Source organism: Podarcis filfolensis (genome assembly GCF_964270895.1).
Source record: "Podarcis filfolensis genome assembly, chromosome: 2".
Taxonomy (NCBI): domain Eukaryota; kingdom Metazoa; phylum Chordata; class Lepidosauria; order Squamata; family Lacertidae; genus Podarcis; species Podarcis filfolensis.
The window spans coordinates 47,872,029-47,899,847 of NC_139605.1; the positions used below are offsets into that span (position 1 = coordinate 47,872,029).

The 27,819-nt window shown below is 42.3% G+C and overlaps 1 long non-coding RNA gene across 1 annotated transcript in view; it reads right to left on the reverse strand.

Moving 5' to 3' along the window:
* LOC310757876 overlaps nucleotides 1–27,819 on the reverse strand; it is a 45,768-nt gene that overhangs the window by 17,830 nt on the left and 119 nt on the right. The window lies entirely within an intron of this gene.

The window sequence follows — 27,819 nt, forward strand, 5'->3', positions numbered from 1 at the left end:
TTTTCATATCCTCTTTTGAAAGAAGCTAGAGTTGGTTGTGTGATTTAGTTTTCATTTAACATCTCCATCACAAAAACCATCCTGGAAGCAATATTCTGATGTGGTAAGCAACGTGCAACTGCTTGACAGAAATTGTTCCTCAGTCAAAAGTAATTGTTCCTTCACTTGGATCTTTTCATTTTGCTGATCTTTGGCTATCAAGAAAAACAAGCATCTCTGCTTACTTTGCTGAGAGACCAGATGCATCATGTTCCTCCCTTGCTGAAATGTCCTCTAGTCTCATCTATTTTCCCAGGCTACAACAGAGATAGACTCTCCCTGAACTGATTTCACTCAAGCTGGTACTATATAACTTTAAGGACTGATACCTATTTTTTTCTCTTTCCTCCTTATCCCCTTTACCTTCAGTGTCATGCTTTTTAGTCAGGCTTACAATCTTAGTTGGTCCCTAAGGTGCTAGTGGACAATTTTTTAATTTTTTTGTGTGTGTGCTTACAATCTTGTTTGTTATTGATCAATACGAACAGTTCTAGAGTACTTTTCAGCTGGAAAGCATGGTTAAAGATGTGTTAAACAAATCCATATCCTGCTTAAAGGGCTCTTGCCACAATGCAAGAATGGAGAAGAACAGAAATTTGCTATTGTCTCCTTATTTGATTCTTATGTTCTGATCTTGGGTACAACTGTATGCACATTTCCTTGCATGCAAGTCCCATCCAACTAAGGCTGCAATCTTATAAACACCCCACTGGTAACTTGCTACTGCTGGATGTTAGGATGTAGCAGATGCAGCTGTCTGCTGGCCTCCATCAGCCTCTACTGGTGAGGTGAGAGGTGTTGTTTTGCTGCCCTGTTTTGCTGTCCTGTTGCAACCAAGGTTTGCATGGTGGATTGAACACCACTGCCAGCATATGGGCCTCGGAACAGGATATTACAGGAATGGAGCAGGGCCATCCATGAATCCATTGGTCACTACGCTGATCTATTTACCAGAAAGGAGTCCTATTTTGGCCCCTCAGTTGTGTCAGCTCATGCCTAGCACAGCAGAAAATGACATGAAAATTGTTGCTTACCTTCTTCTCTGGTTGATTTGAGCTGTTAGGGCTTTGGCTGAGGGTGTTGATTTAGCACTTTGACTTGTATTGTTATGTGGGGTGTTGTTGACTCTATTTTTAAAAATCATTTCAATATAACTTCCACAGTATAAAGAATATAGCAACTCACTGATTGCCAAAGTATCTGGTAGTGCAAAACATTAATGCTGGATGTTGGCTGATGCAAGAATGATAACTGGGGTAATTTGCAAGTAAAAGGGTTTTACTTAGCAACCTGTAAACATGAATTCACATTCCTATATCTAACACAGTAAAAAAATGATTGTGGATCCATTATGTACTGATCATGTTAATGAAGTAGGGCGGGTTGTTTTGTTTTCGTTTTTAAGAAAAAGACAATGATTACCTTGAGTGTGACAGGCTCAAACTTCATTAGAAGTCACAGCTGCTGGGATCATTATTCTGATTAGTTACCTTATATTGCTCGGGAAAAGACAATTATCATCAGGCTCCCTCCACCAGACAAAGAAAATGGTTCTTCTCCTACCACAGCTGAATTTGGAAAAACTGGAGCATGAAATGTAAAGGAGAGGAAAAACTGGGTGCAGGAGAGCAGTTGATCATACCTTCCTGGACCCAAGCATTTTAAATAGAGGTTAGTACATTTAAAGGAAGGAAATGCTGGAGCATTTTCAGCAAGCTGCTAATAGATGCTAATGTTCAATCTTACAAATCAGTGGCTCTAGAGGAGTGTTTATTTACGGTACATTAGCCTGTCTGCACCGCTGTGAAATCTCCACAGACTGTCGATCTTGAGAACTGACCCCTTCACAGCTCTGAATAAAATAAATAAATTTAAAGATTGAACAGTTATCCTGGAATGTGTATTGGCAGTTGCCCTTTCAGTTGTGTGTTTTTGGGATGTGCTGCTCAGAAGGAAATAGACTGGGGCCATGGGCAATGCAAGCTGCACTGCATGCCCTCTAACACTTTGCAGTTGAAAGCAGCGACATACCTTTATAACACTTCAACTGTGTTCACACTCCTGGCTACTGTGCACTCACTGTGGCTATCGTGCTTAGTTGTGAATACATGTTTGCACAATTTTTCCAAAATGCATATGTATCCTGTACCTTGTTATGTGTTGTGGCTGTTGGATGTATTCTTTCTTAAACCAGTTTCACACCACTTGGAGTCTCTCAACCATTCCTAATTAATCTCTAGCCAAGGTGTGAACAAATTTGCATATGACAAAGACATCCCTGGCCCACCAACTGCCACTGGTGTCAGAAACAAGTCTGACACTAATGAAGCCATGCTGATGTGATGGCACCAGCATAAAATAAAACTGCCGTGATATGTGTTCATTCAGATCTATTTGGGACACTGAAGACCTGCAAACTATTAATAAAATTTTGTGTAGAACTGGGATAAAATAAACATTGCTAATACTTTAATTCAATTTTCATTCATCTGAGTAAACATAGGATCCAACAATTTGCTCCAGAGAACATCTTAAAATATTCTCTTTGAAATCACTGTCCTCCAATGATGTTATGGGAAGTAAGGAAATGAAATAGATAAGTTTTAAGTGCCAACATGCATGCAAAATAATAATAAGTTATGGAAGCAGGGAACACATTTCTCAGCTGTTCAAACTGGAGTGAATTATGATGCTATTTCGTTATCTACCCGCTGCTACATGTTGAATTGGAACCATCGGGTTTTGACCTTGACCACAGTGTTTTATTATTCACAATGAAATACATGGGAGAAGGCAGCCATAAAATCCATAAAGCTAATAAAGCAACACACTAAATTCTATGAACCAGGGCTGGCCCAGCCATGAGATGATGTGAGGCAATCACCTCAGGTGCCAGGATCCATGGAGGCAGCGGATTCAGCTTCCAAGAAACACATCACTTACTGCTGCTGCCACTGCTGCTGCAATTTCAGCCATGGCTGTGCCATGCTCCCTGGAGGTCAGATCAGCCACCTCCTCGGCAGCCCCCCTCATTCTACCTCTGCAGTTGCTTCTTGGTGAATAGGAGGCACTGCTGGTCTTCTCCTACCTCTAGGGAAGTAATGGCAGGGGCTGCCCTCTGGGGTCTCCTGGGCTCTGCACCCTCCTGGCATGATTCAGAGTGGGCCCCTTTGCCCTTCCCCCAGGACACCCTTTGATTCCTACTTCAACCATCAGGTAAAGCTGATTTGATTCCCGCCCCCTTGTTCCCAATATAGATCTTCACTTACCACTTCTTTCCTGGGAGTGGAGCACCATTTTGTGGTTTGCCTCAGGTGCCAAAATGGCTTAGGGCCAACCCTGTTATTAACTATCAACCTATGGGGCACAGTGTCTTAACCCAGAGCAATCAACAAATGACAAAAATTGTCTTTGTTCGAAGCTGTATTGTAACTGTTATGTGCATAGCCCCCCCCTTTTCTTGTTAATTTTGAATACAGTGGTACCTCGGGTTACATACGCTTCAGGTTACAGACTCCGCTAACCCAGAAATAGTACCTCGAGTTAAGAACTTTGCTTCAGGATGAAAACAGAAATCGTGCGGCAGCAGTGGGAGGCCCCATTAGCTAAAGTGGTGCTTCAGGTTAAGAACAGTTTCGGGTTAAGAACGGACCTCCAGAACGAATTAAGTTCTTAACCCAAGGTACCACTGTACAGAGCTACCAGGGACATGCTTAGCAGACACCTTGGCATTTGGGGGGCTTGGCTGGGAACTGCCGTCCCATTAAGAGTGTGCATCTGTGTGTGGCATCTATACATACTTTTTGTCTGGTATATTGAAATGGACCATGAGGGGAGACTCCCATGAGCTCCTATAGGACTCTGAAGGTCATTGGGACTCCATCATGCTTGTCAGCAAATTGTGGTGAGCAGTGCAGACTTGCCCTGTTAGAGTAACCATGTGGCTTTAACGCTGTTGTCCCCACCCCACCCGCAAAAGGAGGAAAGGAGGCACTGAATGCAGGAACAAAGCAAAGAGAAAACATTTTCAAAAGCCACCCCCCCATCCCCGTCAAATTATTATTGCCTGACACAGTTTGGAAACAAGAGATTAATTCCTTAGGGGCAAACTTTCTTATTAACAGCCTACAAAAATAAGGGACTGTAGCTTCCTCCTTTGCAACTTTGCATTTTTTAAAAACCTCATTTTGTGTCCTTTCCTCATCTCCTTTTCTTGTGGCATTATCTTTTAGAATATTAAACGTGTGAGCAGTCCCCCCCCCCTTGAATATATATACCGCATAGCATCTAGCTGCTGAGATACGTTATGGCAAATAAGTAGCTATATTGTGATTGTGTACACATTACTGGCTTAAAATGCAGCTGGGCTGTTCTGTTTCTCAATTCAAATTACAGCAGTATTTAATAAGAAATTACAGGACATATATGTATGGTAGCTTATGCTGTGTGAATGCCACTTCCCAAACCAGTTGTGTGAGTGTTCTGGATGCAGAGCAAATGGGAGTGTGTACACAGCTTGTATCTCCATTAAATATGTACCACTAAAGACCATTCCTGCTGTCTATTCCACTAAGCACCTACAGCCCTCAAATATTTAGAGAATAACATCTTTGAAATTATAGCTCATGTATGCGATGCTATTGAAATTCAATAAACTATTGATATTTGGACAGATTGCAAAAATGTCAAATATTCATTGCAATAGCTGAATATAGACGGATACTGCGCCAAAGAGACACAATTGGAGTCAGATTACTTGGAACAGAACAAATAGAAGTTTAAAAAAAAAACCCTGAGGGCAAAACAAAATGTGATTAATATATACAGCAATCAAGCTCAGCACATCTAAATTGAGAGGAAGAGCTAATCTCCAAATAAAAAACCTGAATAACATACCATCCTTTCGGAGGAACTCAGAACAACAGATTCTAATATAAACATTAACCACAGTGAAAAGCTAAGGAATTAAAATGGGGCCACACTATATGTTTGAGATACACACATAAAATTAAAGGTGACATCTTGCCCATTAGGCCTTCTCAAGGCTGCAGAGAAAAGTAGGAGAGGGAAGGTTAATTTCAAGGTTAGATTAAATTTTGGTAGTTGTTTTTCTCAAGCCCAAAGCAGAGCCTTTGGCCAAGATGTCACTGCAAATGGTTACAGTACTTAAAATATTTGGATTGGGTTGTGGTTGTATGTTTGTGCATTTTGGTCAACCAACACATTAAACCAACACATTAAACACATTAAAAGGAACACCCTGTAACCCTCCAGCATGAAAGAGGAGAAGCTTTGTATTGCCAAATTGCTTCAGGTAATCAAGAAACCAAGGCTGTTCATACATTACCGTTTACTCTGCCAAAGGAAACTTGAAAAGCGATGCTTAATCTGGATTTTTTGAGAACATCATCCTCTTTGCAACACTTGCTATGAAGATGCAGCAGCGGTAACAGGCCATTCTGTAGGGGCTCAGATCCATTCTGTGTTTATAAATCTTTGGTGCATATGCAAGATCCCCCAATAGCCTTTTTCTACAATATTTAATAAATTCCGCATTAGCAAGAAGCTCTTGTTTGTTGTTGTTATTGTTTTTAACTCACAGCAGCAAGCAGAGTTTAAGCAAAGTTCTACACCTATGTAACCCAATTTGATGGTCTCCAAAAGTTTTTGGACTAAAACTCCCATAATCTATGACAATTGTCAGTTTAGCTAGGACTGATGGGAATTGCATTCCTAAACATTTAGGGAACCAGTTTAGGAAAGTGTGTTCTACACATAAACAGACATTGCAATTGGATGTGATTTATTTGTAATTTAGTACTGTTATTTATTGGACACAGGTGGCGCTGTGGTCTAAACCACAGAGCCTAGGGCTTGCCGATCAGAAGGTTGGCGGTTCGAATCCACATGATTGGGTAAGCTCTCGTTGCTCGGTCCCTGCTCCTGCCAACCTAGCAGTTTGAAAGCACATCAAATGCACGTAGATAAATAGGTACCGCTCCGGCGGGAAGGTAAGCGGCATTTCCATGCGCTGCTCTGGTTCACCAGAAGCGGTTTAGTCATGCTGGCCACATGACCCGGAAGCTGTCTGCGGGCAAACGCCGGCTCCCTCGGCCCTATAAAGCGATATGAGGACTGCAACCCCAGAGTCATTTGCCACTGGATTTAACAGGGGTCCCTTTACCTTTACCCTTTACTGTTATTTATTAAGTACTTAAACAGACTAGTTAATCTGGGAGTGAGTGGAATAGTATTAATCCAGGAACTGTAAAAAAAAATGTATTAAGTACTCAAAATGTGCTCTGGAGGCTGATTCTTCCTTTTTAATTCTTTATAACTAAAACAAATACTGGCCATCTGGAACAGCTAGCTAGTATGTACAAGTCCTATCATGCTGTGTTGAAAACATTGCTGCAATTCCCCTGGGAGTATCGGAACTTCTTTTTATGTATATTACCTAGTAATGAGATTGTACTGTACTGAAAAAAACATGGCTGCCCCCCTGTGGGCTTATGGGGGCAGCCATGTCCCCCGCCTGCTACAATCTCCCTGAGTGTGGTGGGGGAATTGCAGCAACATTTTCAACACTCACAATAAGATCACTGTATGACACCGCTCCCCTGACTAGTATATGTGAAAATAAATAAGTTGAAGAGGTTCAGACTGCAAGCCACCTTTTAATGCAGACTAGTAGAAGCACAGATTCTGAAGTGGAGTCAAGTGAGTTGGTTTTGGAATTTTAAACAACCAAAATTCATTCCACATCCCAAGACTAACCATCCAATCCTGTGCTTCTTCATTAGGTTTAACAGGACATACCCCATTTAGGTTCTTAATACACTTACTAAGGAGTAAGTAAGGAGGGACGTGGGTAGCACTGTGGTCTAAACCACTGAGCCTCTTGGGCTTGCCAATCAGAAGGTTGGTGGTTTGAATCCCTGTGATGGGTGAGCTCCTGTTGCTCGGTCCCTGCTCCTGCCAACCTAGCTGTTTGAAAGCATGCCAAAAAGTGCAAGTAGATAAATAGGTACCACTCTGGTGGGAAGGTAAACAGTGTTTCTGTGTGCTGTTGTGGTTTTGGTGTTGCGTTGCGCCAGAAGCGGCATAGTCATGCTGGCCACATGACCCGGAAAAACTGTCTGCGGACAAACTCCAGCTCCCTCGGCCTCTAAAGCGAGATGAGCGTCGCAACCCCAGAGTTGTCTGCGACTGGACTTAACTGTCAGGGGTCCTTTACCTTTACCTTTAAGGAGTAAGTGGCTTTGGACATAATGTGACTTACTTACATTCATAGGGAGTGTGCTGGTCATCTACTAAGCAGTACTTAATTTGTGTTGAGTAAACAGAAGCATTTTTTCCGGGGGTGTGTGTGGGCGAAATGGAACATTTTAATCAAGAAACACAGAGAGGGATTCATAAAATGGTGGCCATTCCTGGCTTGACATGCTGTAGTGATGATAAAATGCAGAAGGAAAAAAGCTGTGAGGTTTAGGATTCTATTAGAAAGACTCAGCTGACCAATCCATTCATAATTTGGATTTATCTCTGCTGTGAAGACAGCCTGGCCAAGATATTCACTGAAGCCAGTGGCTGACAGTTTGACATAGTAGTGCATATTCCTGCCATTCAGATATGGAGCTATCTGCCTTGTAATTGTGTCAGAGTATGAACTTGGAAAAGACTTTGGAAATAGGCACATTCTGTCTGATGCATACAATATATCTTCATATCACTTGTATAAATAAATTGGTACAATAATCAAAATGTATAGGGTTTTTTCACCCACCAGCTTCCCCCCCTCTGCCCCCATTGAAACATTCTGGTAGAAAAGCATAGAAAGAATATCGGTTTTTAAAAGGGCATTTTCCTTTAAACCTTTAGGGACAGCTATACTGTCTCAAGCATTTGTCATGTCATTTTACAGTATGTCATATGGTTGGGCATTTAACGTCCCATGAGCCAGTACAATTCATCTCTAATGACATAATGCAGTGTTGCAGAGTTGAGATTTAGTGCAACATGCTGGCTTAAAACTAATCACCAATAAATTAGGGCACCTTTCTGAGTTATTCTTCTGACATGGTTGCATGTAAAATGCAGCTTTTACTTCAAGAAATTTAGCTCAGCTCTTTGCTGATTATTGGATACAGTACTATGATAGAGTCAAGAAGAATTTCAGTTTGCAAATGCTTTGCATGGCTCAAAGCTGGGGTGTATAAATAGAGTGTGCAATGTGTGTGTGTTGGGGGGGGGGGAAAGCCCTATAGGGCACAACTGTCAGATGTACTATCGCTGCCATGTCACTAATGTAGCCATGCAAAGCAATTGCCCAGAAGCATATCGCTGCCTCTGTATGCTGCTGAAGAATTTTATGTTGTGCTGTACAAGTCAGTGACAGAAGATATGAAGGTCAGAAAAGAACAACTCGGGCTCTCTGACAATCCCATACATAACACAGTTGACTAACTTCTTGTTGGCAAAGACTAGAATGAGCATATTTGGAAGGCAATAATACACGCCATATATAACAACGACGAGCCCCCGCAATCCCACTTGCAGAAAGACATGCTATTTACAACAGGGATAAATCAAAATTAATGTTGGTTTATTTGTAACATGGAATCCCACACTGACAAACCCAAAGGGCTCTCATATTGGTTTTAATCTTTGATTATGAACACATAAACACACTATATTTATATATACTATTATTAATTAACCAATATAAATGATCAAAATTGAAGCCAATGGCACTGAACAACTCTGAAAAGGGAGGCACTTAGTCACTACTCAAAACAAAGCTTGTTGTATTTCTTCGTTGCACAAACCCTGGCATACTGCACCTCCAGAGATTTAGAGTGGTATTCTAGCCTGTGAGGTAGCTATGGTTTATAATTAGCCAAAGCATTTTTTGCCATCTGTGCTTCCATTTCCGGTCATGTTTTGTTTTTAATTGCCAGTCAGCTTCATCTTGTTCTTCACTGCCTAAGGAACTCTGAGCTGGCCAAGCCAAGCCAAGCCAAGCCAAGCCAAACCAAACCAAACCAAACCAAACCTGCTTGTTTTCCTTCATCATGTGGCTTATATGCAATGGCTACAGTTTGGAGCTGCAGCTATTTTAAATTTGGCGCTGCTTTCCCCTGTTCAGGATGCTCAGCTTAAGTGCAATGCGAACAGAACTTAGTAAATTCTATTGCCAGTTACCTGTTCAACACTGTTAAATACCGACTGCTACTGCATGTCAGCTGTCGAAATACTTTCAAATGTTGGTTACATGTCAGATACTATTAAATGTCAGATACCGTCAAATACTGATTGCTACATGTCACATATTGTTAAGTACTTAAAGCTATGGTATGCCCGCTGTCCAATACAGTTAAGTAAATATGAAGTGTTACTGAAAAATCTTCAAATGTTAATGCTGAATGTAAAACATTTTCTGAAGTGTTCTACTCCAGAGAATAACAGCAAAGGGTCCTATAGCACATTAGACAAACACATTTATAAGCCCATCCTGGCTTATAAAAGCTAGCCGGGAAGGACTGGGCGATGGGCTTCGTGGGGTGGTGAATGCTTCCCTCCGTGAGGGAGCCTTCCCAGACCCGCTGAAAGAGGCGGTTATTAAACCGCTTCTTAAAAAACCATCTTTAGATGCAGCCACGATGGCCAACTATCGCCCAGTCTCAAATCTTCCATTCTTGGGCAAGGTGATTGAGCGAGCGGTTGCCGAACAACTCCAGGCACGCCTGGAAGAAGCGGACCATTTGGATCCCTTCCAGTCGGGATTCAGGCCTCATCATGGGACTGAAACTGCCTTGGTCGCACTGGTTGATGATCTCCGGCGGGCTAGGGACAAAGGTGAGAGCTGTTTCCTAGTTCTGCTGGATCTCTCAGCGGCGTTTGATACCATCGACCATAACATCCTTCTGGACCGTCTTCAGGGGCTGGGAGCTGGAGGCACTGTCATACAGTGGTTCCGCTCCTTCCTCCTGGGCCGTGTTCAGAAAGTGGTGGTGGGGGATGAGTGTTCAGACCCCTGGGCTCTCACTTGTGGGGTGCCTCAGGGTTCTGTCCTCTCCCCCATGCTTTTCAACATTTACATGCAGCCGCTGGGAGAGATCATCAGGAGGTTTGGGCTGGGTGTTCATCAGTATGCGGATGATACCCAGCTCTACCTCTCTTTTAAATCAGAACCAGTGAGGGCGGTGAAGGTCCTGTGTGAGTGTCTGGAAGCGGTTGGAGGATGGATGGCGGCTAACAGATTGAGGTTGAATCCTGACAAGACAGAAGTACTGTTTTTGGGGGACAGGAGGCGGGCAGGTGTGGAGGATTCCCTGGTCCTGAATGGGGTAACTGTGCCCCTGAAGGACCAGGTGCGCAGCCTGGGAGTCATTCTGGACTCACAGCTGTCCATGGAGGCACAGGTCAAATCTGTGTCCAGGGCAGCTGTTTACCAGCTCCATCTGGTACGTAGGCTGAGACCCTATCTGCCTGCGGACTGTCTCGCCAGAGTGGTGCATGCTCTGGTTATCTCCCGCTTGGACTACTGCAATGCACTCTACGTGGGGCTACCTTTGAAGGTGACTCGGAAACTACAACTAATCCAGAATGCGGCAGCTAGACTGGTGACTGGGGGCGGCCGCCGAGACCATATAACACCGGTCTTGAAAGACCTACATTGGCTCCCAGTACGTTTCCGAGCACAATTCAAAGTGTTGGTGCTGACCTTTAAAGCCCTAAACGGCCTCGGTCCAGTATACCTGAAGGAGCGTCTCCACCCCCATCATTCTGCCCGGACGCTGAGGTCCAGCGCCGAGGGCCTTCTGGCGGTTCCCTCATTGCGAGAAGCAAAGCTACAGGGAACCAGGCAGAGGGCCTTCTCGGTAGTGGCGCCCGCCCTGTGGAACGCCCTTCCAGCAGATGTCAAAGCGATAAACAACTACGTGACATTCAGAAGACATCTTAAGGCAGCCCTGTTCAGGGAAGTTTTTAACGTGTGATATTTTATTGTATTTTTGGTTTTTATGGAAGCCGCCCAGAGTGGCTGGGGAGGCCCAGCCAGATGGGCGGGGTATAAATAATAAATTATTATTATTATTATTATTATTATTATTATTATTATTATTATTTAAGCTTTAATGCACCACAGCCCACTTCGCTAGGTGGAAGAAGTGTTAGTTGCAAGTATATACACATATTGAGAAGACTTCCATGTATCTTATGAAGTGAACTGTAGTTCACAAATGCTTATGCCATAAAAGAATTGTTAGTCTTTAAGATATCACAAGACCCTTTATTGAAGTTTTCTGCTAGATATTAGTCTTTTGAAAGAGGTTTCTTGACAGCATCAATTTTGTTCTTCAGAACCCTAAACATTCTGGGTTCAGGATTCCTTATGAGACTTCTATATGGACGTTCATCTGTTCTCAAATCATATCTGCACTGAATACTTCCCTTCCTGAATTTATAGTTGTGGATAGGGAATTGACTATTTTTTATTTTTATTTTTTATTTTTTGTGCACTCATTATGGAACTTCCCCCTGAGGTTCACTCTCTGTTGGCTTTCTAAATGCTGGAGGACCCTTTTTATTCCAGGAGGTCTTTGTGGTAATAATTCATTATTCATTATACTCTTCTGTTGCCAATTTTACTGTAGTTCTTATTTAGCTGATTTATTTTAAAGTTGCTTTTACTTCCCCACCCCCCAGTTTATTTCAAGACTAGGCTAAGTGCCTGTTTGGGTCAACAGATAGGAAGTGCTGCATAAATTTACTACAATACTACATTTTTTAAAAAAAACAACCTGTGTTTTGTTCCAAAGCACTCTTACCTAATCTGAAAATGTGGTGGGACAGAAATGAAAACAAAATTTTAAAATCCATGATGTTATGATTTGTGGGTGGCCAGGTTCTCCTAAATTCCTGGGTGTCAGATCCCCCCCAATAATTCCTGGATTTAGTAAAAGTTTGAATAAATCAAGGTTTGATTAAACTTTGCCAAGCACACAAACCCTATAGATTTAGTTATGCTAATGAGCCACACCAGCTAGCTAGAGCTGGCTGGCCTGGCTTTTAGCAGGGGACAAAACCTGGTGATGGCCCATCAAGGAAACCATCTGAGGGCAAAACTACCTGACAAAAAGGAATGGGGGCCCTTCTTTGCTAGGTGCTAGTGGGCAGAGCCAAAGGCCTGGTTTAGGGTTTCAACTTTGGATGAGTAAGCTGGAGGGAGGTCCTGAGAGTAGGTTAGCAGCGAAAAGGAGAAGTGGGGCAGAACTCCATGTGAGCTAGAGATGACAGGCTAGAACTAAGAGACACAGAGGATAACTTGGTGCTGTCCTGTGAATCCAATGCCATCCTTTAGGGGGAAGACGGACCCGCAAAGGATATGAATGCTCTGCAATCCCTTTGTCTAGTTTCAAGTTGTGTAAATGAAAGCATATATCATAAAGACACTACAGTCTCTGCTATGCCTGATTTCTGAAGGAAATATGAACCCTTGTTAAGTGCCTAGAACCCCTGAAATCTCACACCACTCAGAAATGGGGGGACGTGGAATACTGGTGTCAGAAGTGGAGTCTGTGTTTCCTAGCAGAAAAAGCCTGTGGGCAAAAAGTGCCTGAAGTCCGAGATGGAGTGATTGCAGAGCATTCACATCCTATGAGGGTCTTTACATGCCACCCCTTGATGGTTTCTTTGAAGGGCCTTGAACTGGCCTTTGTCCCCTGCCATTGGCCCATCCAGCTAGCTTGGCCAAGCTGGCTTGGTTCGCTAGCATAACTAAATCCAGGGGGTTTATGTGTTTGGCAAAGTTTAATCAAACCTTGATTAATTCAAACTTTTACCAAATCCAGGAACAATGGGGAGGATCTGGTACCCACAAACCAATAACAACATATCACCTTAGCATTTTTAAAGGAAGAAATAGAAATCGTGCTAGTTATCACCTACCTATTGTCTCAGAAATGGTCCTGTGCAGGAGGAGGCTTCCAGACAAACTGCTCCTGTGCAAGCAACCCAAATGTGAAAATAAATGCAGTTGAGCTGGAGCCAAAAGGGGATGGGACCACCAAGTGGTAGCAAATTTCTAGGCTCCTCCCACTGAGATGAGGCAGGCAAAGAGGTAAGTAAGGATCCCTTAGATAAAAGTGCAAAGGTGTTTTGGGGTCTGGTAGAATGTGACAGTCCGATAAATGATGTCTCCTATCTGGATTCAGAAGGAGGAATTGCATCACAGTGAACTGTCATCTGGAGCTATTTTCTCAGGCCTGTCATTAGGCATGCTGCCTGGGGTTTGCTTCCCAGGTTATAAATTCTGCTCAAAGGAGCAAAACAGACATTTTAAGAAGGTACATTTCCTATGATTACTAAGCATTAATTAAGGTGTAAGAAAAAGATAAGCATTTAAGGAGATGGGATTTCCAAGGTGTAATTTATTATGATGAAGAAACATTGTAGGAATCCCAAATATAATCAAGAAAACCAACAGTAAGATTATCCCAGCAGGCTTAGCGTGGTTGCTAAGCAACGTTTCACGTTAGCTCCAAGTTGTCTGTGCTGTGACATGACTGAGAAAGACAGGGTAGCTACTGCTTCTGAAACCAAAACAAAAAAATAGTCTTTGGCCACACATACATGTTAGCTGAGAATAAATCACAGCAAAAGTCAAATGAATTCTGACAAGAGTGTGGGGTTGATTTTGCTTTCAGACACTGCAGAGTCACCAAGGGTGAGAAGCTCGCTATCTAATCAACACAGTCCTAACTGCACAGATATTTCGCATCAGTGTTATGATACTGCAATTTCAGTGTAGTGACAATTCAAGATCCTGCTCTTCAAAATGATGAAGCGAGAACAGTAGTAGCAGCAGTAGTAACAACAACAAATGCCTTTGTTGTTGTTCCACCCTTCTTTCAAGGAGATAAGGGTACCAGAAATGGTCCCCCTTCCCATTATTATTGTCAAATCCACCCTGTGAGGTTGGCTGAGGTGCCCACTTTACCTGGTTGTCTTTCCTTCCTCTTTTGAAACATATTTATATTTCCCAATGTATGTACAAGCAAAACTGAGGGAAATACTTTGTATAAATTTGAGTAGCAAAAAATTACAGACAACTGAACATGTAGCATAATTAAGTAGCAAGACTCTGGCCAAAGAGTGGGAATTGGAATGAACATGTGGCCCATGACTGGATCCTTCTTTGAGCAGGAGATATCATTGAAAAAGTTTTTTTTAAAGGTAGTGACTAGAGATAGTGGAGAAATTTGATTCCATTTGCATTCAAAGCTGAATTTATCAAATTTGTGCCTTCCAAAGAAATGTGAGGAAGTTCCCCAAGTAAATAATATTTGCAAATATGCATATATTAGGGTATATGTGCCTATAAATGAATATATTAGTGAAAACAACGTACAAAATCCATTATTTCCTTTTAAATTGCTTGTAAAAATGGGTACATTGGTCAAAACTGTATACTAGGAGAAATTTACACAGAAATGCTGAATAATTTTCTTAATTTTGAAGAATTTTTCTAAATGATTTTTTAAAAAACAAAAAAACAGTGCTTCAGAAATGTGGAGAACTGAATTTAAGATTGGAAAAATCTGAAATCAAGAGAACTGAAAGTGACAGATCACTCCCCATGCCAGTCCCACAAAGAAAGGTTTTTTGGGCATTTGCGACATCTACCACGTTTTCTCCCATGCCAGCTCCAATTCCTGTTTTCATAACCTCTTTGTGTTTCATTTATCTAGATATGTGTGCGCATGAATGCCTTCATTCATGATTAGCTCATATGTAAAACAACAACAACAAATCTGCCATTTCTTCCCACAGCCAGATTGTGTGGCTATACTATACAATGTATGCCTAAGCATATTAAACTGGCACATGTATTTTAAGAAATCACTTTGGTCCAACTCGCCCTGTCTCTTTAGATTACTGCTCTGGGGAAATTGTGGTTTACCGGCCTTATTCCCCATGGCAATAATTCCGTCTTGCCCAGGGCCTTTCTAAATATGTGGGTAGGTCAGTCAGAGGGGAGGGCCTTTTGAATTAGCTCAGCCCGTCATGTCAGTTGCTGGGCAGAGGCCATGGGTCTATTGTAGTGCATATTTATTTTTATTTTATTCTTTGCATGCCTGAGGAAGTTCAAGTTCTGGCATCTTCATATAAAGTGTTCTCAGATAGTAGGGTTCAAAATAGGCCTTGCTTGGGGCCCTGAAGAGTTGCTTCCATCCAGTCAGAGCATTTATTAAGCCTTTCTGACCAGTGATCAGATAGCGTAAGACAGCTTCACACCTTCAACTATTTAGTAGGTGCCAACAGATGGGAAAGAAGGGAAGAGATTGGTAACTTGTCTGTAAATGTCATGAGACTCTGTGAACTCTATACAGTTAAAGCACATGACTGTTGTTGTTTAGTCATTTAGTCGTGTCCGACTTTTTGTGACCCCATGGACCAGAGCACGCCAGGCACTCCTGTCTTCCACTGCCTCCCGCAGTTTGGTCAAACTCATGTTGGTTGCTTCGAGAACACTGTCCAACCATCTTGTCCTCTGTCGTCCCCTTCTCCTTGTGCCCTCCATCTTTCCCAACATCAGGGTCTTTTCCAGGGAGTCTTCTCTTCTCATGAGGCGGCCAAAGTATTGAAGCCTCAGCTTCAGGATCTGTCCTTCCAGTGAGCACTCAGGGCTGATTTCCTTCAGAATGGATAGGTTTGATCTTCTTGCAGTCCATGGGACTCTCAAGAGTCTCCTCCAGCACCATAATTCAAAAGCATCAATTCTTCGGTGATCAGCCTTCTTTATGGTCCAGCTCTCACTTCCATACATCACTACTGGGAAAACCATAGCTTTAACTATACGAACCTTTGTTGGCAAAGTGATGTTTCTGCTTTTTAAAATGCTGTCTAGGTTTGTCATTGCTTTTCTCCCAAGAAGCAGGCATCTTTTAATTTCGTGACTGCTGTCACCATCTGCAGTGATCATGGAGCCCAAGAAAGTAAAATCTCTCACTGCCTCCATTTCTTCCCCTTCTATTTGCCAGGAGGTGATGGGACCAGTGGCCATGATCTTCGTTTTTTTGATGTTGAGCTTCAGACCATATTTTGCGCTCTCCTCTTTCACCCTCATTAAAAGGTTCTTTAATTCCTCCTCACTTTCTGCCATCAAGGTTGTGTCATCTGCATATCTGAGGTTGTTGATATTTCTTCCGGCAATCTTAATTCCAGCTTGGGATTCATCCAGCCGAGCCTTTCGCATGATGAATTCTGCATATAAGTTAAATAAGCAGAGAGACAATATACAGCTTTGTCGTACTCCTTTCCCAATTTTGAACCAATCAGTTGTTCCATATCCAGTTCTAACTGTAGCTCCTTGTCCCACATAGAGATTTCTAAGGAGACAGATAAGGTGATCAGGCACTCCCATTTCTTTAAGAACTTGCCATAGTTTGCTGTGGTTGACACAGTCAAAGGCTTTTGCATAGTCAATGAAGCAGAAGTAGATGTCTTTCTGGAACTCTCTATCTTTCTCCATAATCCAGCACATGTTTGCAATTTGGTCTCTGGTTCCTCTGCCCCTTTGAAATCCAGCTTGCACTTCTGGGAGTTCTCGGTCCACATACTGCTTAAGCCTGCCTTGTAGAATTTTAAGCATAACCTCGCTAGCGTGTGAAATGAGTGCAATTGTGTGGTAGTTGGAGCATTCTTTGGCACTGCCCTTCTTTGGGATTGGGATGTAGACTGATCTTCTCCAATCCTCTGGCCACTGCTGAATTTTCCAAACTTGCTGGCATGTTGAGTGTAGCACCTTAACAGCATCATCTTTTAAAATTTTAAATAGTTCAGCTGGAATATCATCACTTCCACTGGCCTTGTTATTAGCAGTGCTTTCTAAGGCCCATTTGACTTTACTCTCCAGGATGTCTGGCTCAAGGTCAGCAACCACACTACCTGGGGTGTACGACACATCCATATCTTTCTGGTATAATTCCTCTGTGTATTCTTGCCACCTCTTCTTGATGTCTTCTGCTTCTGTTAGGTCCTTACTACTTTTGTCCTTTATTGTGGTAATCTTTGTACGAAATGTTCCTTTCATATCTCCAATTTTCTTGAACAGATCTCTGGTTTTTCCCATTCTATTGTTTTCCTCTATTTGTTTGCATTGCTCGTTTAAGAAGGCCTTCTTGTCTCTCCTTGCTATTTTTTGGAAATCTGCATTCAGTTTCTTGTATCTTTCACTATCTCCCTCGCATTTTGCTTGCCTTCTCTCCCCCGCTATTTGTAAGGCCTCGTTGGACAGCCACTTTGCTTTCTTGCATTTCCTTTTCATTGGGATGGTTTTTCGTTGCTGCCTCCTGTATAATGTTACGAGCCTCCATCCATAGTTCTTCAGGCACTCTGTCCACCAAATCTAAGTCCTTAAACCTGTTCCTCACTTCCACTGTGTATTCATAAGGGATTTGATTTAGATTGTATCTTACCGGCCCAGTGGTTTTTCCTACTTTCTTCAGTTTAAGCTTGAATTTTGCTATAAGAAGCTGATGATCTGAGCCACAGTCGGCTCCAGGTCTTGTTTTTGCTGACTGTATAGAGCGTCTCCATCTTTGGCTGCAGAGAATATAATCAATCTGATTTCGATGCTGCCCATCTGGTGATGTCCATGTGTAGAGTTGTCTCTTGTGTTGTTGGAAAAGAGTGTTTGTGATGACCAGTTTGTTCTCTTGGCAGAACTCTATTAGCCTTTGCCGTGCTTCGTTTTGAACTCCAAAGCCAAATTTGCCAGTTGTTCCTTTTATCTCTTGATTCCCTACTTTAGCATTCCAATCCCCTATAATGAGAAGAACATCCTTCTTTGGTGTCATTTCTATAAGGTGTTGTAAGTCTTCGTAGAATTGGTCAATTTCAGTTTCTTCAGCACCAGCAGTTGGTGCATAAACTTGGATTACACCCCCCCCAAATCATCCTGGGAACTGTAGTTTATTAAGTGTGCTGGGAATTGCATCTCTACGGTGACAGTTGCCAGTAAGCAGTGTGTATAGTGGTTAAAAGAGGTGGACTCGTAATCTGGTGAACTGGGTTAGCTTCCCCGCTCGTCCTCATGCAGCTTCAATTCCCTAGGAATTTCCTAGGAGCAAGGGATACTGGAAAGAAGGGCTTTGGAGTGGGATCATAGGTCAGGGGCAGAGTGCATACATTGCATTCAGAAAGCTACAGGCTGTATTCCTAGGCATATCCATTTAATAGAAGAATGAAGTAGCATGGGGTCGCTAACATCAGATCTGGGGGCCTATCTGCCCCCAAGCCATTTTTTTTCCTGGCCTTCTAAGACCCCTCCTTGAGGCAAGGAGCTAGGAGTAGTGCTAATTTTTACCCATTATATATTCTCAACTGGTTCTACTGACAAGTAAATATTTCCGTGCTTCCCCAATTCTCCATATATGATTTGTTAAATTGACTTTGTACTTAATCCCAAACAAGTAGCATGAAATGATCACTTTAAACAACTGCTCCAGCTCTGAAAAAAAGAAAACTTTGAAGCAATATTTTTGAACAGATTATTATTATTTTTTTGAAATGATCGCTTTTGTGCTCTTTGTCCCAAAGGATCCTTAGTGGTTATGTAGTATTACATAAATTTTCTCCTGATTAAAAATGTAAATTGACTAAATGCCTAAAAGCCCAGTGAAAAGGCTTCTAACATTTCCCCCCTCTTCCTGCCTTCCAGTTTCCTTTTTTATCTCTTCAGAATAAAGAGCTGATTATAATTACAGTGGATACTGAAATGTAGGCTCAATTTTTAAAAATTTAATTGAAGTCTGAAATGGGTTTTCTCCATTTTTATGTGTGTGAATTGTTCTATAGCATGTGGTTGGTGTTTTTTTAAAATGTACTGAATATATTTGTATATAAATCTACATAATTTTAGGGAGGGAGATTGAATGAGAGTGAATGCTAATAATTCCTGAGTAGATAAGGGAGAAGATCCTTTGAGATTCTGTCACTAATTCCATTCTGTAGAATCACTTCACAGATCCAGATAAGTAGCCACCTTGGTCTATAGCAGCAAAAAGACAAATGGGAAATGGGTTGGCTCTCAGGGTGGTAGTTTTCCACTAGTCTTGTTATGTGTATTGCTTGTGTTAACTGGTTGTGTTGCTAAAGGGTGCTTAGCTGAATTTCAAAAGCAGCAGTAATCCGGTTTCTTCTTTACCCTGAAAGCATAGCATATGACCACAGCCATTAAGATGACAGCTGGTTTACTATTGTGCTTTCAAGTTTTTATGAATATAAAATCTCCCCTTTCCTTCTCCCCCCACTCCATTTCTGATTTATTGTTATTTTTGAGGGGAAAATAACAGCAGTGTGACTACCAACTTGCATTGCTATAAAAGTGGTTTGAACATATTAATGGAGGATAAGCCTATCTATTGCAACAACAACAACAACAACAACAACAACAACAACAACAACAACATATTTACGGTATACCCCATCCATCTGGCTGGGCTTCTTCAGCTACTCTGGGCGGCTCCCAACAGAATATTAAATACATCATAAAACATTAAGCATTTAAAACTTCCCTAAACAGGGCTGCCTTCAAATGTCTTCTGAAAGTCAGATAGTTGTTTATTTCCTTGACATCTGATGGGAGGGCGTTCCACAGGGCAGACGTCACTACCGAGAAGGCCTTCTGCCTGGTTCCCCGTAACCTCACTTCTTGCAGGGAGGGAACCGCCAGAAGGCCCTCGGTGCTGGACCTCAGTGTCCGGGCAGAACGATGGGGGTGGAGACGCTCCTTCAGGTACTGGGTCGAGGCCATTTAGAGCTTTAAAGGTCAGCACCAACACTTTGAATTGTGCTCGGAAACGTACTGGGAGCCAATGTGGGTCTTTCAAGACCGGTGTTATGTGGTCTCAGCGGCCACTCCCAGTCACCAGTCTAGCTGCCGCATTCTGGATTAGTTGTAATTTCCGGGTCGCCTTCAAAGGTAGCCCCAAATAGAACGCATTGCAGTAGTCCAAGTGGGAGATGACTAGAGCATGCACCACTCTGGTGAGACAGTCTGTGGGCAGGTAGGGTCTCAGCCTGCATACCAGATGGAGCTGGTAGACGGCTGTCTTCACACAAAATTGACCTGCGCCTCCATGGACAGCACAGTTACCCCATTCCAGGACCAGGGAGTCCTCCACGCCTGCCTGCTCCCTGCCCTCCCCCCCAAACCGAACTTCTATCTTGTCAGGATTCAACCTCAATCTGTTAGCTGCCATCCATCCTCCAACCACCTTCAGACACTCACACAGGACATTCCTTGCCTTCACCAGTTCTGATTTAAAAGAGAGGTAGAGTTGGGTATCGTCTGCATACTGATGAACACCCAGCCCAAAGTCATGATGACTGAATAATAATAATAATAATAATAATAATAATAATAATAATAATAACAACAACAATAATGTATATTCTCTCTAATATTGGAGCTGTTGCACTCATGTTTTGACAGTGGGCTTCTCATCAACCTCAGGTTGGCTGCTGTGCAAACAGGATGCTAAACTAGATGGATTTGATACAGGACGCTTATAGCATTGGCTCCAGGTTTTGATGGGCAAGATGCCCTTTGTGAACCCCTCTCCTCTGCCCTGCAATTGCCCACTCCCTCACCCACTACCTGTGGGTTTATCTGTGTCTGACTTAAAAGGATGTGTGTTAGTGAATGGGCTGGCAAATCATAGATGCTTTAAAATATACGCTCATCACTTTGGAATGTGTAGGATTTCACAACTTCGGGCAGTGTTTGAATGAGCATGTCACGTTTCAGTTGAGCACAATGGTAATTGGTGCTTCTGTTCAGCTGTCAGACAAATGGTTGCCTTAGAATACAAGAATCCTTCATGCCTCAGGCAAATATAGATTATTTGTACCTAAAGAGAGGCTGAGCAAACAGAGGAATACTAAGTGGCAGCACTTCTGTTCTCTTTAGTTCTTGTTCTGTTCTGACCTTAAGAAACAATGTAGGCTGCAATCCTATACTGTACTTACCTGGGAATACGGTAAGTCCCTTTGAACTCAATGAAACTTACTTCTGAGTAGGCATGCATAGGATTGCGCTTCTGGCAACTCAGTATACTTTGTATAATGCCAAATGTGACCAACCTTCCAATTAAGTAACATTCAACAATAAAAAGTTGGCCCCTAATGCTTAGTTAAAAACTAATTTCTAAATCCTATATTTAGAATTATTAATGTTCTCCAGATTCACACACATGCTAGATTCACATATACTAGAGATACTAGAGATGTAAAAATTCTGGAAATTTTGACGCCACGGGGCGGGGGGAGTTTTTGTTCTGGCTTTTTTTGGGGTGTGTGGGGGGGTGACACATGTTTTCAGAAAAATTGGGGGGAAAGTAAGAAATTTTTAAAAATTACTCTTAAATATCAAAAGTCACTTTGTTATTTTGGAACATAAAACGCATTATATGCAGGAGGGATAAACTTGGCAGAATCCCACACTGCATTCCTTGACCAAATACCTGAAGATTTCCTGTACTCATTCACATTTTAAAGTACCTTTCCAACATTTAGCCATGTTTGTTTTGTAATCCAGTCAAATGCGGAAGCAGTTCTATCATCACTTACCTTTCTGCCTCTGAATCGTAGATCCAACATATTTGCAGCAGCATGAAATAGATGTCGACAAAATGACATTATTCCCAAGTTCTTAGAGGTCTAGCCAAGAGGAAAGAAACAGCCACCAAATACTATACCAACAAGAAGTAGGCTGCAAGCAAAGAAGGCACTGAATCCTTCTTACTTCTTTTGTGACAATGGCAATGCCCTCCAAGAATCAAAAATTAATCTTGCTCTTGCATTTGAGAGTTGTATGCTCAGTAGACCATGGGTCGGCAAACTAAGGCCCGTGGGCCGGATCAGCCCCAATTGCCTTCTGGATCCAGCCCGTGGACAGTCTGGGAATCGCTGCATAGATCGCCAGTACACGTGTTCTTTCCCTCTCCCTCACAGGGCGGCGGCGCCTCCTCCCTCCCTCCTCCTGGCTTCTCCCCGCCCTGCCTAGAGGAGGAAGGGGGCTGGGCTTTGTTGGTGCCAGCAGCAGCAGGGCTCAAGCAGCTGCCATTTTAAGCAGGCCCTCTCCAGAGCCCTTTCACGTGCTGCTCATCGTCCCTCCGCTGCCACTGCCGCTGCCACCACAAGACACAAGTAAGCAGCCACTGGGGCTCGTGAGTGCTCTTGCATCTTTTTTTCTCTTTTTCAAAATATAGTCTGCCCCCCCCAAGATCTGAGGTACAGTGGACCAGCCCCCTGCTGAAAAAGTTTGCTGACCCCTGCAGTAGACAACTCAAGACTTGCTTGTCCTCAATGTACAGGAATTTTACTATACATAGTCTTCCTGATACACAGTTTTAGAAATCATTTGAGGGAGTAAATGTATGAACAACTTGGGAGAAATTCAGCATGTTGGCTTGCCAGATGGAACAATCCCTCCTCTCCTTCCTCACACATTGTTCCAGTGTGTGAGAGCAGTGTCCTGTTCTCACACTGACCAACCAGATGCCTATGGAAAGCCCCAAAGCAAGACACCAGTGCAATAGCACACTGCCCTCCAGCAATTTCCCACAACTGCTATGCAGAAGCATACTGTCTCCAACAGTGGACGTGGAACATAGCCTTTGGGGTTAGTAGCAACTGATAACCTTATCCTGCATGAATTTGCCTAATCTTCTTTTAAAGCCATCCAAGGTGGTAGCCATCCCTTCCCCTTGTGGGAGCAAATTCCATAGTGTGAAGAAGTACTTTCTTTTGTCTGCCCCAAATCTTCCAACGCTCATCTTCTTTGGGTATCCATGAACTCTAATTACAGCATCAAATACTGATCACTCACATTTGCTGGACTTATTTCTGTTTATGGACATGGTATAAGGAAACATCAGCATTTTCTGCTTCTGCTTCTTTGGGAATTCACCAACATCCAGACATGTCACCCAAAGCTACATATCATGTTACTCTGGCAGATTAATGCTGATCAAGGGATTAAATCCAGGCTTGTGGATTTAGTTTTAAAATAGGTATATGCTTTGGCGGAGAAGTCTGAGCATGAACAGTGGCTACACTTCCCAGAGCTTCTGAGTTCTCTCTCATTGCTACCTTTTTGCAATTATTTTGCCTCTCTTTCTGAACAGAAGGAAATTAACTGGCATGTCTTCTGATAGACACAAAAGGGGCAGGGCAACTCAGCCAAAGTTGAAATGCATCTTTTGCCCAGAATGGAGTTTTGTGGCTTGTATTTTACTTCAATTTCAGACTCAAAATCTATCATGTAGAGAAACAGCTGAGAAACACTGTCCTGTTCCTGAAAGAGACTCAGTGAAAGTAGGTTATTGCACCAGAATGAGAAAAACTACAGAACAGGGCTCTTTAGCATATAATCTCTTCATTGTAGGAAGAAAGTCAGTATTAAAAAAGCCTGTGTCCTTGCTGCCTCGATAGAAATAATCATACCTTTGCCAGTCAGTAGACTCATTAGTTTCTAATCAGAATCACTTTTTATTCAAGGTTATAGTACAAATATCCCTCCAGGGCACTTCAGTGCTGGAAATCTTAGCAATCTGGAAATCTTGTCCTTCATAAATCTTGTGGAATAACAAGAATAATAATTTCCCTTAAAACACCTTTCATCAAAATACACACAAACAATAATATAGCTTTGTAGGGTAGAATGATGTTTTCTTCCTGTTGGTCTGACATTAACTGCCAGTCACCTTCACTGGCTAATTACATCCATGTTCTGACCTGCCAGTGAACTATCTATTAGAGCTAATTGTAATCTGAGTCTCTGCAAATGATCTTCTTGGGGCTACTTTGTGTTCTCCTAACAGTCTTCAAGTGCTCTTCACTTTGTAGGGAAATATTGAAACCCGTAAAGAGGTCATGGGCCCCATGGTTCTGAACTGGTAAATGCTTTCAATATTTTTTTAAAATAATAACTTATAAGCATTCCCTTATGTTACACATCATATTACTTTGTAATTGCTATCATTTATTATTATGGCTTTTTATTATTTTAATAATATTTTTAAAGACAATAACAACGATAATTAAATTTTAGGGGCTTTAAAAAACCTCAAGGAAAGGAATATTTCCAGGGGAAATATTGTAATGCGCAGCTGTTTTTGCTATGAGAACCTTTTCTCCAAAATGTACCTTTTCCCATTTGACTTATACAACACCCTATTGCAGAGGCTTTTGTTGCCAAGCATATTGTGTAAACAAGCTTTTCAAACCAGTCTGTACCTACTGCCTCTTTGTTTTATCAGGGGCACATTCTGGCTTCCCTACTTTGTAAAATAAAAGAAAAAAAGATAATTGGCAACTATACAATGGCCTGGATTATACACATCTTATGGAAGCTTTCTTTATCATCATCAAGCTAAGCTAAATCTTCAATAAACAATTTAAACATTCTTAAACATATCAGAGATAGAATACAGTACATGTAAACATTGATTTTTAGAACAGTAGGCTGTGCTGTTTTTGGTAAACTATTCAAAATGCACACCTAAGGATTCTGCAGACAAATCAGCAATTCCATGCATCCATCCAATCAGAATGGTTCTAGCGATTTGCACTCTAAGCATCTGTTTCCTAGCAACCAGGGAGGCAATCCAAGAACATAGCATTTTACATGCTATTCCCTCTTTGTAATGCTAATCATAGATTTGTATGCACTGCGCTTTTTGTTTTGTTTGGCAGAAGGTTAGAGCGACAAAATAGTGTTGCATGCCACCCCAATCTCCAAGTGGTGCGAGATTCCAGGGGTTCCAAGAGCTAACCCAGGTTTAATGTTACCTTTTGGAAATGAGGCACAGCAGAGACTGTGGTGTCTTTATGAGGTATGGTGTACACACACACACACACACACACAACCTGAGCCTATGATGGAGGGTCTTGTTTGCCTATAGCCTTGGATTCAAGCAGAAATCAGCCATGACTCTCTCTGCTTTTCAAGCTTTCAGCTTTTTACACTAGATCACATCACAGCACATTGCCCTCATTCCCTGGCTTTGACCTTGTAACTATCTGAGAGTTGGAGAAGGGGCCCCATCCATTTTTCATCAGGCACAGAGCACCCTGTTTTTTGTTCTCTTAATTGCCCAGGAGGTTACCTCATCAGGAAGCTAGCTTGGCTCAGGGGCAGATTTAGGGCTTTGTGAGTGGTGCACATGAGTAAAGCCCAGTAAACATGAGTAAAGCCCAGTAAACGAGTCACAGGGCTTTGGGAAGGAGGTGTGAGGATCCTAGAGTCCTCCTGGCTCCTTCCCAAAGCCTAGTTACTGCTTTCCCAGCTTTAGGAAGGAAGTAGGAGGGCTCTAGGACCCTGCCAGAGCCTTGGGTCTTCTTCCCAAAGCCGGGCACCTCCTTACCCACCTTTGGGAAGGCAGCACGAGGGCTGGGGTTGGGAGCACACCAAATTTTGGCCTTGCACAGGGCACCATAACACCAAAGTCCACCACTGCCGGGCTTGATTAGCTTTTAACACTTGCTAGGATTATATGGGTCTCACACCCACAAACTCGTAATAATATATTATAAAACAAGGATGGAAGGCACTTGAAGGTCAGCTGAACTGAGGCAGGATACTTTCTACTAAAATAGATTTCATAAATTAGTGCATGTTGTTTGGGTTATAGGAGTCACATACTGTATATTTAAAATGTCAGTGCTTAATGGCATGAATGCCACTCCATGTGAGGAACTGAACGGATGTTTGACTTTTTATATATTTATTTTATCAACTCTGCTACCTCATCCTACAAGCCATCTTAAGACTGTGACCAGCTGCTTCACCCATTTCTGGAGAACTTGAAAGGTTGCTCACTATTTTGTGACTTTGGGGTTAGTTTGAATAAAAGTATTGCCCATCTCTGGATTTCTGGATTTTTCATATGCACTGGACAGGGAACTGTTGAGCTGGATCCTGAATTTTCCCACCCCCTGCAGACCAATTTTGGCAGGTGGGTGGGACTTGTTACCTGCCAATCAATCACCTGACATCATAATGTTGTCAGGTGACAAACACATCAACCTCCTTGGAAGATGCACTTTCAACACCACTAAGCTTTAAGCTCACCCTATTTGTTCCTTGGTAGCTGTGTCCATACCTGCACCAGAATTGATGTCACAGTTGTGTCAAGGGTGAGTCAGGTGGTGATGTGGTTTTAGAGGGAATGACCTTTTGGGCCAAACTGGGACTCATTAGACCCCAAGGCCAGGTGGTCCCTACCAGTGTTATAAACTAGTGTAACCTTGTTTGCTTATTGTGTGGTAATTTATTGAAAGTGAATTATATATGACTAGAATTTTCCATTGTTTGTAATGAAACATCTGTTTCATTACAATACTTCGCATTGTGGCAGACATGAAAGACAGCCAATACTTAACTATTGGCTGTCTTTCATGTCTGCCACAATGCGAAGTAAAAGCATAAACAAAGTTTTTTTGGGTTTTTTAAAATAATGCCCACGGAATCCTTCAAAACATTCAGAACATCTCCATTAAGTGGAGACTGAAGCTGGGAGTTTGTGGTTAGGGCACTGGGAGTATGTGGTGAGGAACAGAGAACACCTCTAGTTCTGTACAGGGAATCCTTCAGTTCTGGCCTCGCTCACAGGGCACTGGGATAGATGATCCACTGGGCTGACCCTGTGTGGCTGTTCCTACCTTCTAATCTTCCTCACTACAGAGTTAAATAGAAACTGACTGGATGTCAGATCCTATAAGAAATGAAAAGGATGACATTTGTATGCATTTGTGAGATAATAAGCTTTTATGTAAGTCTATCAATGGATAGCCAAATATTTTGCTTCTAGGACTCTTTTGCCACTGAAATTCTTGGTTGTTAGCATAATGAACTGTACATCAAATATAATCTGTAATGTATGAGCAGCGCTTCTTGCTTTATCAAAACCACTTAACCAGAGTTCAGCACCAACACATTTTTATATACATTTTTAAAAAAGAATATCCATCAGTTGTAAACTTAAAATATTAGATGTCTGTAAAACTATTTTTTTAAAAAAAGATATTTCCTGGGATTGGATCAGAGGGCATTAGATCTAGTTCACAAAGTTCTCCAACATGTATGTTGTCTGGACTGCTATTTTTAAGCATAAACTGTGCTATGGAATTTAATGTAGACCTTTGTTCTAAGCAGGTTCTTAAGTTATGCTTTTAGTGCCAGTCTGTTTGTGTAGCTTGATGGCAACAATAATATTAGAATCACAATTAGAATTTTTGAAGCGATTTTACGTCTGCACAGGGACATGCGGCCCTTCAGGTAACCTGGGGCCAAGTTGTTCAGGGCTTCATAAGATCTTGAACATGACCTTATAGCTGATCAGCAGGCAGAGCAGTTCCCTGAGCACAGGTGTAATATGTGCACATCCAGATGTTCAACTCGATAACCTGGCTACAGCATTTTGCAGTAGCTGCTTCTAGATCAATCCGAAAGGAACCCCTACATGGAGTGCATTACAGTATTTCATGAGCCAGGAGTCAGCTTTGCCTGCTGAACAGCAGCCTGAAAGGGGAGAAGGTGGAGTGACTCCACCTGCAGCTCACCAGCCTTCAAGGACACAGAGAAGATGCTGATGAGAACCAGCTGGGTTCAACCTTCTTAAGCAGAGCTTCCAGCAACAGTCAGATGCTAGTAACAACACTTGCACTTCCTGGTCCTACCTTGCTACTTCCGGCTTGTCTTGAGCC